Source organism: Penaeus chinensis, chromosome 41 (genome assembly GCF_019202785.1).
Source record: "Penaeus chinensis breed Huanghai No. 1 chromosome 41, ASM1920278v2, whole genome shotgun sequence".
Classification (NCBI taxonomy): Eukaryota; Metazoa; Arthropoda; class Malacostraca; order Decapoda; family Penaeidae; genus Penaeus; species Penaeus chinensis.
This window is the reverse complement of record NC_061859.1, coordinates 17,373,888-17,388,887: the sequence shown is the minus strand read 5'-3', so window position 1 is coordinate 17,388,887 and position 15,000 is coordinate 17,373,888. Positions and strand designations below refer to the sequence as shown.

Here is a 15,000-nt window from a genome sequence, read left to right as displayed (position 1 = left end):
GTCATCGTCTGTTGTTGTTCGAAGGTGTTAGGTAGAATCGCTCGGGAAATTTCATTGTGAATATACAAATTGGATTGGTATTAACAGACGAAAGAATAGGAGTATAGCGCGGTATTAGTCCCCGGTGCAATTGCCTTTCGCCGTTTATCATTAAGAGTGCAATGAGTTTCACACTGTATGAAAATGCAATATTGATTGATGGTAATTAGCCTTTATTGGACGCGATTGTGCTATACTGCAGAGCATGATTCATGGTAATTGTGTTAGGCTGGAGGAACATAAGGTCATGTTGGAGCGGTTGGTGGTATGAGGCGGAGTTGGTTATGTGGTAGTGATATTGTGTGTGTGTGTGTGTGTGTGTGTGTGTGTGTGTGTGTGTGTGTGTGTGTGTGTGTGTGTGTGTGTGTGTGTGTGTGTGTGTGTGTGTGTGTGTGTTTGTGTGTGTGTCCGTGCGTGAGAAAGAGAGGGAGGGAGGGAGGGAGATGGGAGGGCAAAGTGGGGGAAGGAAGAAGGAAGAGGAAGTTCAGAGAAAGAGAGAGAGAGAAATGAGAGGTAAGTAAATGGAAGGAAAGAGAGGGTCATGGCTGATCTGTCATAGTAGATGAATCGTCCTTAAATTACTGAAGACTTCATTGCTCTTTTTTTCTAATGTAGGCAGCGATCTTCGGTATCGAACAATCCCCTTGCCAATCCGTTCTCTTCATTCCTAAAGTCTGCCGTTGCGTTCCCATCGCCTCCCTCCTTCGTACCCTTCCCACTGTTCCCCCCCTCCCATGCCATCCTATACCCCCCAGCCACCCCTTCCCCCATACCCCCACACAACCTACACACGCCCCCTCCCCCTTATACTAACCCTCCCTCTCATACTACCACTTCCTCTCATACCACCCGTTCCCTTTCATACCACTTCCTTTCCATACCATATTCACCTTCCCATCACAATACCACCCTTTCCTTCTGTTATGCCCCTCTCCCCATACCACTCATCCTACACACTCACACACCTTCTGCCATACCCCTACACCCGCACACCAGCCCTTCCTCCCCCCCCCCACACCAGCCCTTCCCCATACCCACACACCAACCCTTCCCCATACCCTCACACCAGTCCTTCCCCATATCCCTACACCAACCCTTCCTCTCCCCCCCATACCAGCCTTCCCCTTCCCCCACACCAGCCTTCCCCATACCCCCACACAAGCCCTTCCCTTTTCCCCCACACCATTCCTTCCTCTCCCCCATCCCCGCACACACACCAGCCCCTCCCCTCCCCCCACACCGGCCTTTCGCCCACATGGTCCGCGCTCCCAGCCTCCGCCTCAGCCCCCGCACTACATATCCGCCTCTTTAATAGACGTCATCCTTTCAGCTCGGCCTAATGGGCACTCGCACGCCAGAGGGCCATCAGTTCGAGGGCGACCTAGTGCGCGTCGGGGACTACGTACGTTCACCTGGTGACAAGTGCTGGAAAATAAGTCCCAGGTAGAAGAAAAGGAAGAGAGAAAAATTAGAGGAAAAAAAAAAAGAGTTAGCAAAGGCAAGAAAGGTTAGGAAACGTATGAAGGAAGGAGAATAAGGCTGGAAGGGACGTGTTATGAGGAGGTGTGTGTCGTCGTGGCGAGGGTGTGTGTGTGTGTGTGTGTATATGTGTGTGTGTGTGTGTGTGTGTGTGTGTGTGTGTGTGTGTGTGTGTGTGTGTGTGTGTGTGTGTGTGTGTGTGTGTGTGTGTGTGTGTGGTGCGTTGGGGGGAGGGTTAGGGGGGGAGCGGTGTTGCAGGTGCGTGGTGCGATTGCAAAGCAAGTCGTTTCTCCGCGAATGGTGACGTCGTGATCTGTTTTTCTTCATTCCATTATGAAAGAGTAATGATACGTCTCGTTTATAACAGGACGAGCTAATCGTGAAGCGCGTACCCTCCACGCAGTAGGAAATGAGGTCATAGCGCACTCAAAATTTAAAACATGGCGATTTGTTACCCCCTCCCCCTTTCCGCTCCTTTCCCCTCCCTTTCCTCATGATGTTAGAACGACCTCGGATCCAGCGCTTTGAATTGGGCTGTTGCTAGGGCGCCCTCAAAGCCTTCCCGAAAGCCCACGGGGATAAGGCTTGGCTGCCTTTATGAGAAGCTGGGCCGCGTGAAAAAATCTTTGTCCTCCTCCGGAATATTTATGTCGGGCCGGATATAGGGAGGCGGCGCCGGCCGGGGAAGGCTTTATGAACGAAAAGAGAGCAAGAGTGAGAGGGGAAAACGAGTGCATGGCCTCGTTGCGTGCTCTTTTGGCGGACTGTTTATTTTGCTTTATTATTGCTATTATTTTTGTCGTGGTGTTTATTACGTTTTGATGCAAAATTGTGTAGCATTATTATTGATTTCTTCTGTATATTGTTAGTAGTATTTTACCTATTATTATTGTTTTGTTCATTTATCATTTATACATTAGCGTATGTACTGAAGAACGTGTCAAAGAATTTTACAGACGAACACACACAAACATAAACAGGCATCCTGCTATAAACATGAACACAAACAAAGGCCCACAAAGCTGTGAATTCAAACAAATACAGCCATTTACATAATCATAAACACTGGGGATAGAGGGAGGAAGGGGGAGAAGACGAAGGGGGGATTGGGAGGAGAAGGGAAGGGAAGGGAAGGAGAAGGGGAGAGGGAGGGGAAGTAGAGGGGGGAGGGAGGGGGAGAAGAAGGGGAGAGGGAGGGGAAGAAGAAGGGGAAGAAAAGGGGGAAAGGGAGGGGAAGAAGAAAGGGAAATGGAGGGATAGAAGAAGGGGGGAGGGAGGGAAAGAAGAAGGGGGTAAGGAGGGGAAGAAGAAGGGGAGAGAGAAGGGAAGGAGAGAGAGAAAGGGAGAGGAAGAAAAAGGCGAGAGAGTGGCGGTGAAAAGGGAGGTAGGGGAAGAGTGATAGGAAGACGGGGAAATGGGGGAAAGAGGGAGGGGAAGAAGAAAGCGAGAGGAAGGGCAGAAGAAGGGGAGAGTAAGGGAAGGAAAAGGGGAGAAGATGAGGAGAATGTAAAAGGGGAAACGGCTAGAGAGAGGGGAAGAAGGGGAGAGGGGAGAGAGACGGGCTCCCACACAGCTTCATTGTCTCAGGGTCGCTCCTCAACCCCCTCAGCCTTTCGTGACCAGGCTCTTCTTCCGGCCCGTCTCCCTCCCCGTCAGCCCTACGACGAGGCGGCAGTAGTCTGGAGAGATGGTATTTATGCAAGATGAGTCAGGCCCGTTTGCGGGTGGGCGGCGGAGTGGGCGCGCGCGTTTGGAGTGACACCCGGCGAGTAATGACCCGTTCGGAGTAATTAAGAGCCGTGGCACTGACGGCGCTTCAGGCGAAGGGAAAAGGCGGTTTAGCGGATTCCCTCTTCGCTAGTCGCAGTTTCTCTTTCTCCTCCGCCGTCGTCGTTCTCGTCCACATCCTCCTTATTATCATCCTCTTACTCATACTCCTCATCAGTAGCAGCCTCAGCCTCTTCTTATTCCTTTTTTATCTTTTCGCATCAACACCATCACTACCAGTATCAATTACCATCGTCATCACCATCATCATCCACCATCATTATCTTTATCGCTCATCATCATCATGATCAGCATCATCACCATCCTGCGGCATCAGCTGCCTCCTCGGGTACGAAGTCGTGGTCGTGGCAGGTACCCGTGATATAAAGGAGCACTTAGTAATACCATTTGTTTGTGTTACAGACTCATCATGCAGGTTTTATAAATGTAGAGTGAACCATCAGCCTGGTCCGCGGGTGACGAGTCCCTTGGCGGCCGTGCGTGTCTCTAAATATTTCGAAAATATTTGAGGATTAGACAATGCTGTATTCTGGGTGTTGTGTTCCCCGAGTAAGATATTCCGAGGGTGTGACTAGTGTATCGCTTGAAGGAGTGATGCAAGATAGCCATATGGGAGGATGATTGATTTTGGGTATGAAATCGATTGAGCTTTTTATGCTCAGGGGAATCAGTCAGGATGATGGCGCAGCTCCTTGCGTCCTCCGCTGAGTGGTCAGTTCCTTCACGGACGGAGAGAAGATTCCTACAGCGGACGGCACCGGAGCCATACACACCCTCCTCCCTCCCCTCCCACCGGTCGTTATCCTTCAGTCGTCCCACACACCTAGGCCAACCTTTTTTTTTCTTCTTTTTTTTGTCCCCTCCACAGCTACACCCTTCTCGCGGTCGTGGAGTTCCTTGCCCTTGTAATTTACTTTCACTTCCATCCAACTACGTTTTTTTTTTTTTCTTTTCCTTTTTTAAAAATTTCTTCTTCTATCTTTTATCATTTTTCATATTCCCTCTGTTCGCGCATCACGCTATCACCCTGTTTCTCCCAGTATCTCTCGTCTACCTTTTGATTTACTCCCCATCCATCTACCCCCCCCCCCCCTCTCTCTCCTTTACAAGCCTCATGATGAGTAACAAGATGTGTGTTATGAGGTAGGTTGAAGTATGACGCCCATTTCTTGCTCTTTTGACGTCAGTGTCACCTCTTTAGGTCTTGACTCATGTCCTAAAGCTGCCGAGGCCTCGCGTTATTGTCACTGATGTTATTGTTGATGTGGAACAAATGGCTGAAACTTGTAGCCGTCTTCATCTGAGGGAAGTTTTATCGATGAGTGCCAGGGGGGAGGAGGGCGAAGGTCAGCTTGAATCCGACATAACAAGCCCGTTCTCCGAGCAGCTGCGTGGTCTCCGCTGTGCCGCGCCTCGTGCAGGGGAGGCGAGGGAGCCGTGAATCATGAAACGTTTGGAAGCTTCCTGTCGGCCACTTGTCATAACGCCGCAGATGCAAGACATGTTTACTTCATTAAGTTGCAGGACTCGCCATCCACTGTGCGGAAATATAATATTTTTTTAAGTCAAGATGTGCGCATTAACAAGTCTTGTTCACACTTACTCCATTCTACTCCTGATCAGCAATAGCCAAAATAATTGATCTCCGTACAAGTCAGGTGATTCATCATTCGGTTAAAGTCACGCCAGAAATACAAAGTAGATCACGGAAAATCCTGATAATAGAAGAATGTCTAGTTTGATGAACTGGACACGTCTGTCTTTTAATGAGATCGAATTAGATGAATATTATTTCGCTAATGGCTTGATCCGGAGCAAAATTAGTTCTCCCTGATGAAGTGATGATAAGGTTGTAAGTTGATTTATTTTCCCCAGTGACAAAGGGGAGAGTGGCACTGATTTTCTGGATTTTTTTTTTTTTTTCTGGTTCCTTTATTTTCTCTTGTCAAAATGTCGTGCACGTTCATGAACTGAATTGAGGGAAAATATTCCTAACGAGCAACTTTATTGGCAGGAGCCGCTCCGTAAACAGTAGGTAAATGACACGACGAGGGTGCGACGTCTGTGTCGCCCGATATTTTCGCGACCGGCAGGGGCTCGTTCCCATTTAGAAGTTGTTGTTAAGATAAACAGGATGAATATTGCATGTTTTGTGCAGCGGAGTAGGAGCGAGACGATAAATGGAGCCCGGCCGAGCACAGTGTAACCGTCGCAACTCACCCGAGTGGCAATAAACACGCCGCTGGCTTTCACAAGCTAATATATTGCTTTTACCTTGTTAAGCCGCGACATGGAATGGCAGGGGTCACATTTCATCACACGCGACCGCCAGCGCAAGGAACCTCAATCCTTCCGTTGATGTAACTAAGACCTGCTTTGACGCGACGTGTCCTCTGCGACGAGGCACTCCGGAGATGAACTGCTCATTGTGCAAAGCGCCGGACTTGCTGGACACGGAGAGCAGCCTCCGCTTGGCAACCTTGCTGGTGATATCGTCCAGACGCCAGTGGCGGGACGCTTGCTACGCCCTGTGGCTAACTAGGTTACCCGTATCCCGCCGTCTGCAGGGCTTGTTCTGCACACCCTGCTTGCACCCTTGCTCTTGCCTACTTCCCGGCGCTCACTCACACCTAGACGGCCTGCCTCGCCCTCCATGCTCACGTCCCTGTGTCGCATGGATTCCTCTGCCTTTGTTATGGACCGAAAGTAGGAGGCAGGGGGACAGAGGAGAGGAAGGGGAAGATATGAAAGAAAGGAGGGAGGGAAATAGTCAGAGAGAAAGAAGGAGGGACAGATTGAGACGGTAAGAAGAGATAGAAAGGAGAACAGAAAGAGAGAGAGACAACAAGAAAAAAGGCGGAAGCAAGTAGAGCTTGGTCCCATACCGTCCAGCGGGGCAATCTCCATGATCCTTCTACATCACGCATTATCTCAGGCTCATCCTTGAACCTTCCCAGCCTTTTAGGGGGGCCAGGAGTCAGGATGAGTCACTCTTTTTAAGGCAAGGGAACGGACGCATAAGAACGGCGGAGGGTGTGGTTCGAGCTCGCGCTTTGCTCTCGCGTTGGTCATGCAGAAGGGGAAAGTAAGAGAAGCAAGAAGAGCGGATAAAAAGAGGAGTTGACAGGTAGGAAACAGGTGCAGGTCATGCATTCGCGCGCTGCAGCATCCGGCAAGGCGGTCATTAAGTCACTCACTCACTCAATTATTTGCAGTAAGAGAGAGAGTGGGTGAGTTAGTGAGGTAGTGAGTGCAGAGAAGACAGATTAGAATAACTATATATATATATATTTATATATGTACATATTTATATCAACATCTAGTGATATATATATATATATATATATATATATATATATAAATAAATATATATATAAATTTCTCTCTCTCTCTCTCTCTCTCTCTCTCTCTCTCTCTCTCTCTCTCTCTCTCTCTCTCTCTCTCTCTCTCTCTCTCTCTCTCTATCTCTCTCTCTCTCTCTCTCTCGCTCGCTCGCTCGCTCGCTCTCTCTCTCTCTCTCTCTCTCTCTCTCTCTCTCTCTCTCTCTCTCTCTCTCTCTCTCTCTCTCTCTCTCTCTCTCTCTCTCTCTCTCTCTCTCTCTCTCACTCACTCACTCACTTCACTCACTCACTCCCACTCTCTCTCTCGCTCGCTCGCTCGCTCTCTCTCTCTCTCTCTCTCTCTCTCTCTCTCTCTCTCTCTCTCTCTCTCTCTCTCTCTCTCTCTCTCTCTCTCTCTCTCTCTCTCTCTCTCTCTCTCTCTCTCCCTCTCCCCCCCCCATTCCCTTTCCCTTTCCCCTCCCCCTCCCCCTCTCTCCCTCTTCTTCTCTTTCTTCCAAGCCCTCCCTCCCTCCCTCTCCCTCACTCTTTCTCTTCTTCTCTTTCCCTCTCCCCCCTTCCCCATCCCTCCCTCCCGTCCTCTTTTCATCCACCCCATTCACTTTCCCTTCCCGTTCATTCAGTTCATTCACCCATCCATCTCCCTTCCTCTCTTCCCTCCTACCCAATTCTTCTTCCCCTCTTCTACATCCTTCCCTACTTCTCCTCATTTCCCCTCCCCTCCCACTCCCCTTCCATTCCCCTCTCCTCTCTCCCTTCCCCCCCCTTCCTCCGCAGTCTCCTGTTCATCCCATCCCCCTTCCTCTCCCTGCTCCCATCCTCTCTCCCCCCCTCTCCCTCCTCTCTTCTCCCTTCTCTGTCCCCTCTGCCCCCTCCTCTCCCTCCTCTCTCCCCTCCTCTCCCTCATCTCCCTCCTCCCTCCCCTCCTCTCCCTCCTCCCTCCCCTCCTCTCCCTCCCCTCCTCTCCCTCCTCCCTCCCCTCTTCCCTTCTCTTACCCTTCCTATCCCTCCTCCCTCCTCCCTATCCTCCTCTCTCCCCTCCCCCCCTCCCTCCCTCCTCTCTCCTCTTCTCTTACCCTTCCTCTCCCTCCTCCCTCCTCCCTAACCTCCTCCCTAACCTCCTCTCTCCCCTCCTCTCCCTCCTCCCTCCCCTCCTCCCTCCCCTCCTCCCTCCCCTCCTCCCTCCCCTCCTCTCCCATATCTATCTCCCACGAATCTCCAAACAAACAAATAAACAGAGCCTGTGCCAGCATCGGGTCGGGCAGCTTGCCAGCCTCCCTCGGCGGTGTCGCGCGGAGGGTGAGGCGCAGGGAGGGAGGTTAGCGGCGGCGGCTTCGGAGATAAGGGAGAAGGGAGGAATAGAAGGATAGGGAGGAGGGAGGTAATAAGAAGAGGGAAATGTGAGAAGTAGGGAGAGGGGAGGAATAAGAGTGGTTGGGAAGAGAAGGGATGGGTAGGAAAAGTAGGAAGGAATGAATAATAATTGTAGGGAGAAGGGAGAAATAAGAGAGGTAGGGTGATGGGAGGAATAGAAGGAATAGGGAGAAAAGAGGTAAGGAGACAGGGAATATGACAGGTATGGAGAGGGGGGGGGGGGGTGATAAAGGTAGGGAAAAAGGAAGAATAAGAGAGGTAGGGAGAAGAGAGGAATGTGAAAGGTATGGAGAGGGGGGGGGGGTGATAAAGGTAGGGAAAAAGGAAGAATAAGAGAGGTAGGGAGAAGAGAGGAATGTGAAAGGTATGGAGAAGGAAAGAATAATAAATGTAGGGAGAAATGACGAATAAGAAAAGTAGAGAGAAAAGGAGAAATGAAAAAGGTAGGGAGAGGAGAGGCATAAGAATACTAGGGAGATGGAAGGACCGAAAGGAATCGGAGGAAGGGAGGAATAGGCGAGGAAGCGTGATGAAAGCTGACAAAGGGATAGTGGACGAGAAGTGGAAGGAAAAAGTGAATCATCTCGGGGAAGATGCTGGGGGAGTTGACGTGGAGATCCCTTCGTGGCGGGATTAGAGAGCGCTTGAGGGTGATGAGAGTTGATTTAGACGTGAAGGTCATGACTGTCTGATATTCGTTGTTATCATTTCGTTTATTTTTTTTCCTTGTAATTGTTTATGTACACTGCCTTTATTATTAGAAAAGCACATCGAGGAAAAATTGAGAGAGGAGGAGGCGATGTGCCGTGCTCTTGTTGGATGTCTCAAGCTGTTTCTCTAGGACAGAAAATTGCTCTACTCCTAAAGGGATATTGAACTTCTGTATTCCTGTATTTGTTTATCTACCATGCTCATCATATGAAGTTGCCATGTTCATGTTCTCTATTAAACCACCATGGCGACACCGTGTCCCTCTTACCTGAGAAGGCGATAGACGTGGCGACTCGGTGATGGCCCGTCACGTGGGTCGTGGCGCCGCATCAGCAAACATGATCAGCTCTCCTGCCCGCGCTGACGAGGCCTTGCCCAAAGTGAAGTGCGAGTTCGGGGAAAAGAGAATACCTGAGTAGAATTTCACAAGTTATCTCACATGACTGCACTTGTTCGCTGCTGTAAACAACGACCCAATTATTTAATTATTTTTTTTGTATCCGTGCGCACAGGTGGCTGACACGCACGCAAGTAGAGACGAAAGGGAAAAAGAGAGACTGAAGAGAATCAGAAGACAAAGACAAGAAAAAAACTGAGCAGAGGGGGGGACAATAAATAGAGTTCGGGCTCGTTAATGGGCAAAGTGACGAGAAGAAATCCGGGAAATTGAGTTTTGCCAGAAGGTCGGGTCGTGAGGAGGCATGTAGGTGAAGCGAAGATCGAGGCAAGGATTAAGTTCAACCGAGGCGAGGGAGTGGCTCGGGGAGTGCACATAGGCTGCGAGTGGCGCTGAGATAAGCCAGGGTGAAAGTACGGAGAAAGATCGGACGGGGACGAACGGGCGAGACGAGGGCGAGCGAGGACTTGAATGAGAGCCGTGTGACTCAAGAATTAAGAATGGCGATTAATATTAACCAAGGTCAGGGTCCACGAGGCCTGATCTGCTGCAGGCTCGCCATACCCTCTTTACCTCCATTAAGTATGCCCAGATGGGTATAGCTTCCTAACGAACATGCCCTACATACCTTTTGCCTTCGCGCCGCCGGCCCCGCTAGCTGCTAGACAGATGGCCCAGCAGGTGGAGCTTGTACAGGTACTCGCGCGCTGCCCACCTGGGAGCCGTTACGTGCACTTCCCGGTGACGGTAAACCGGTATGGTGGGAGCGGCGGCCACCTCCAGCATCCCACCTGAGCTGGCCAGGTTGTGTACCCCAGACCCTGGCTGCCTCCACGCCCCTCGCACGGGCCGCCTCCTGCGCCGTCTCCTCCGCCGCCTCCGTCGCCTCCTCGGACTCCTTCCCCACCACTTCCTTGTCATCGGCCGTCAATTTCCTCTCCGGCCACTCCTCCACTTTTCGGACTCCTCCTCTACCTCGCCCTTTCCCTCCTCCTCCTTTTCCTCTTTTACCTCCTTTTCCTCTTTTACCTCCTTTTCCTCTTCTCCCTCCTTTTCCTCTTCTTTCTCCTCTTCCTCCTTTTCCTCTTTCTCCTCTTCCTCCTTTTCCTCTCCTCCTCCTTCCCTTCCTCCTCCTTCCCTTCCTCCTCCTTCCCTTCCTCCTCCCGTCTCTCCTCCTCCTCATCATCATCAGTATCACCATCGCCAGTCGTCGTCATCGTCATCGTCATCGTCATCGTCATCGTCATCGTCATCGTCATCGTCATCGTCATCGTCATCGTCATCATCATCATCATCATCATCATCATCATCATCATCATCATCATCATCATCATCATCATCATCATCATCATCATCAACCATCATTGTCATCATCATCATCATCAATAATTACCATCATCATCACCGTCTGTGCCCGACCACTAACCCCAGCTCCTCCATCCCCAGAAGGGAAGCCTAGGTCATCTTGGATAAGGACTCATGCAAGACAGGGGGGGGGGGAAAGGCTGTGATCATGCAATGCACAGGTCGGAGGGAGCGTACAATAGCCATGGGTCATGAAGGATGGGGGCCATGAAGGAGCCGTGTGAGGGTGGTCCAGGATGCGAGTCAGTGTTGCAAGTGATTGCAGGCGGGGCAAGGAAGTTCGCCCATCGTCGCGACCAAGTACCAGCATGTGCGTGATTCTCGCGGCGGCTGGCAGCATCATTGGCACAACGCGAGGAAAGATACAGCGCTCTGGGATGCCCATGTTCTCCTGTCGTAGTGCAGGTCATGATGCGGGCGCGGGATAGCAGAGACGGTTTATCTGCTTGGCGGGGCCGTCGCAGGTTGCACATATCTCACGCTTACGGCCGGTCATCTGTCCCCACCTGCTGCAGCCTCGCCGAGTTGCAGCTCACGCCCAATTTATCTGGCAGTGCCACCCGTTTCCGCGAAGGGCACTGCCGTTCACCTTCCTTCCCACTCTTTCCTCCTGATGAATGGCTCACCTTAGTGTCCTGCTGACGTCACTTCCACACTGTTTTCGCAAAGGCCGTTTTCTTCAGACACCTTTTTATCTTCACAAATTATCATCACGGGCCATTTAGGCTTGCAGTGACGCTACCTTCTCTGCTTCACCCTTTCGTCCCGCGTTCCTGCACCGTGGCCATCGAGTGCGTGCAGCCTGGCCGTAGTATCTGAGGTGTAAACACGGTTTGCGCGTGTTACAGCTGGTGCCCCTGTTTTAGTAGGTTCAGCTGCTGCTATGTATTTATAGTAATGGAAGACATGTGGGGACAGGGCATCAGGTATATGCGGGCACTTTTAAGCAGTAATTAACACGAGCAAGTTCACCTTCGCGGTGAACGTGCGTCGTAGGTGAGAAGGTGGAGGAAAAGTGTGGAGAAGGTGGAAGGGGAGGGGGCATGTGGAAGGGTGGTGCGGCGCTCCCAGTGATGAGGCTGCCTCGCGCCTGCCTGCCTGGCCTGCCACCCGCCCTGCGCCTCCCGCCCTCCCGCCCGCTTGCCACCCTGGGCCCGTCTCCCGAGTCATTCAGTAGCGGAGCGGCGCCCGGACCGGGAGGATCGCACGGGTAGCGACGCCAGCTTTGTGTTCCTCCCTTCGTGGCTCACCTGGCCGTTCACGCCCGCAGCAGCGCCCGCACCCTGGATTCTGTGTCTGTAGTGCTGAGTGTGTGCGAGTAGAATTTAGTTGGCGCAGTGTCATCGTCGAACCCTGTTAGTGTGTGTAGTGAACCCTACGGCGGAGAAAAGAAATGAAATTCGGTCATGAAGTTGTGTGCATGCCGATAGTCGTGCGAGTGTGTCTTGGGTCGCTACAAGATGATAAAGAGCAATGAAGTGAGTGAAACGATCTCAAGAGTTAAAAAGCGTCGAGAAAATGGTTGCACAAAGAAAGAGCGAGTTTGAGTTTTGTGCGACTTTTCTAGCCGAGTTCTTTCCATCTGTGAGCAGAGCTGCAGCCGAAAAGCCCCCTCCTGGTGCGTTGGGTTAGGCAAGGGTGTCGCAACACCAGGCCTGTTCAAGGAAGCATCTCCAGGGGTGAAGGAGGGAGGGCTGGAGGCGAAGTTGGGCTGTGGAGGCTCGTGCAACGGAGTGAAGTGGAGGCGGTGCGTACCAGATGCTGGAGTGGGCAGGAGGGAAGGGCCGGGCGGGCAGCGGTCTGGCCCGCCTGGAAGGGCTCGGACGCTGCTTGCGGAGAGGGCGCAAAAAGCATAACGCTCGTGAGTGCGTGCAGCATGATCTCGGACGAGTTACAGATCACTTGCCTGCATAATAAATTGACATTCAAGACCTTTCGAAAGACATTTACAGTGTAATGTGAAGCCTAATTCGCTGGCTGTTATTCTTGTTCCTTCGGATGATATTTCGTATAATCCTCCGCGGAGCACTATAGGATTTATTTTCTAATTGAGACCACGTGTAGATTATCTTCATTTTATCCATATTTGGGGGAAAGTAATTCAATCTCAATGCCAATGAAGTTTTACATGTACGAATAAAATTTAATTCATTTTGTATTCATTTGGTACGCCATTGTCGTGCTGTTATCTATTCCCAATAGTTTGGTCCATCAGAGGGATTTACTTATAAGTAGAATTCCTTTTATGAAAATCTGCTTTGTTGAATGACAAGTCAAGTACGGTGCCACAATTGGCTTCTAGATAACCGATGTTGAAAGCTTAATCCAAATGGAAGAGATTGGACTAGGCTCCCATCATGCAATATTCCGCGAAATACCAGTGACGTAGGATTTTGGAGCTTGCCTGGGAAATGACCAGTGGCAGGCCAAGGTGATGCGTCCCTGAGGGAGGCGATGCGTTACCCGGCCGAAGGACGCCGCCGCCGCCTCCTGTTCTCCCTTCATCTCAGGCGGACGCCATGAGCATGTGTGATAGGGTGAAAGTTAAGCATTGAGGGTGGGACGTCGTCGACAGTGTTAGTGGCGCGCGCGTCGACTCTTGCGTCAGTCGGTGTTTCTTGTCCCAGTGTCCGTGTGTCTCGCGTCTGTTGGGGACCTGCAGTGTCGCGAACTCCGACAGGACGATGTGCTTTCTGTGCTTCCATGCATGTCTGTTTGCCGTTGATCGTGTGTACATTAATCTACTTGCCTTGTTGCATTGTGAAAATGTTTGTTCTGTAAATACTTTTGTAGTAGATGAGGCAAAGGATATACGGAAGGATCTGTTTTAAATCGGCAACTTCTGAAAGGAAGTGATCTAAGAAAGTCCAGTATTTGTCGAGAAGAAATGATGGTGAAGTGTTGAAGTGTTAAAACCTCAAGATTCTGTTCTATCTGTGTTGTCTTTGGAAAATGTTTGAAACATTGGGATAAATCTTGTAAGATTTCGCCCGCCTTTGGTAATGTTGTCCTGCTTTATACTGCAAATATGTCACGTCCATTCTGCTTCTTGGTGTGGTCCTGCAATGGTGAGTAAGGAGAGAGCTGTCGCATTACAGAAGTATTCAAAATCCGTCCAGAGTGTGAGTGTGAGTGTGAGTGTGAGTGTGAGTGTGAGTGTGTGTGATAGTGAGTGTGAGTAAGAGTGTGTGTGTGTGTGTGTGTGTGTGTGTGTGTGTGTGTGTGTGTGTGTGTGTGTGTGTGTGTGTGTGTATGTGTATGTGTATGTGTATGTGTATATGTGCGTGTGCGTGTGCGTGTGCGTGTGCGTGTGCGTGTGCGTGTGCGTGTGCGTGTGCGTGAGAGAAAGAAAGAAAGAAAGATAGAGATTGTTTGTTTTTATGTGTACATGTTAGATTATTTTTTGTGACTACACATATATATATATATATATGTGTATATATATATATACATATATATATTTGGCTTCACAGTGTCACATGATTCACCATTCTTCCGTGAACCGAGGCGAACGGAGGCGTGCAGAGCCTCGGATACTGGCGTGTCGTCATACGCGACTTTTTAGGGGCCTGGAATTGGTAGATGTGAAGGGTCAAGGGCTTTTCCGCTCAGCCTCCCCTTAGGGATCGGTTAGGGGCGAGGGGCCGAGGGATTTTAATTTGATTGGGTTTGATCGTTTGATTGGTTTGACTTGGCCGAGGGAGGAGATGACGGGCAGCGCTGGGATGAAGATAGGAGCGGTGGAGGATATTAGATGCGATAGAGTGAAAGAAAACGGAAGAAGAGACAGAGAGGAAGAAAAAGAAGATGCATTTAGAATTTTGCAGTAGAGAGAGAGAGAGAACAGGTATATGATATCGAGTTTTGCCAGTAGAGCACGGAAGGAAAATAAGATCAGATATCAAAAGAAAAGGTAACGCCTTGAACAGCCAGAAGAAGATCAGATTCATGAAGGAAAGGGGTATGGGTAAAGGGTATTATGTATTTCGAAATTTAGAGTAGAGAGGGAGAATCATATCGAGTTTTTTTTTTTTCCAAGGACGAGCTGTGAAGAAAAATAGAAATACAAATATTTTCAACAAGTAGCACCTTGAAATGACAAAAAATAAAACAGAAAGGTGAAATATGAAGGGATATAGAATAAGGGTATTGTGAAGTGGGCACCTAGAAATATGTCTTAAAATGAGGCCATGGTGCCCAGTGCAATGAAAGGCCCGGATCGTGAGTGGGATAGCGAGTGGGCTGGCAAGTGGGCACCATCGATCATGAGGGAAGGCACTCAAATGCCAGACAACATTACGGTAGTTGCCCTCACGGTCCCCAGTGTGGGAACTTGTCATGCCTGGCAGTGTGTGTTATTGTCGGGTCATGTAGTTGTGCTGCGTTGGGTTCCTCTGCTGCATGTTTACTTTAGAGGTTTTATGTTGTGGTGGGCATGGCCTTGCTAATCTCGCTTCTGGTGGACGTGGAGTTTTGCAGTCTTTCGTCACCACTTTTGAGCTCGACTTG

General features: G+C 50.3%; 1 protein-coding gene across 4 annotated transcripts in view; it reads left to right on the top strand.

Annotated features, from left to right (window-relative positions):
- Nucleotides 1-15,000, top strand: part of LOC125047436 (rho guanine nucleotide exchange factor 10-like) — a 367,122-nt gene that overhangs the window by 273,632 nt on the left and 78,490 nt on the right. The window contains exon 1 of one of the 4 annotated variants that reach the window (XM_047645638.1): nt 11,670-11,785. The exons of 1 other annotated variant lie outside the window; for it this stretch is intronic. The gene's annotated coding sequence lies outside the window, so the exon portion shown is untranslated. Of the gene's footprint in view, nt 1-11,669; nt 11,800-15,000 lie in introns of those variants that run through there. 2 more of the 4 variants (XM_047645641.1, XM_047645640.1) reach the window with 2 other exon arrangements.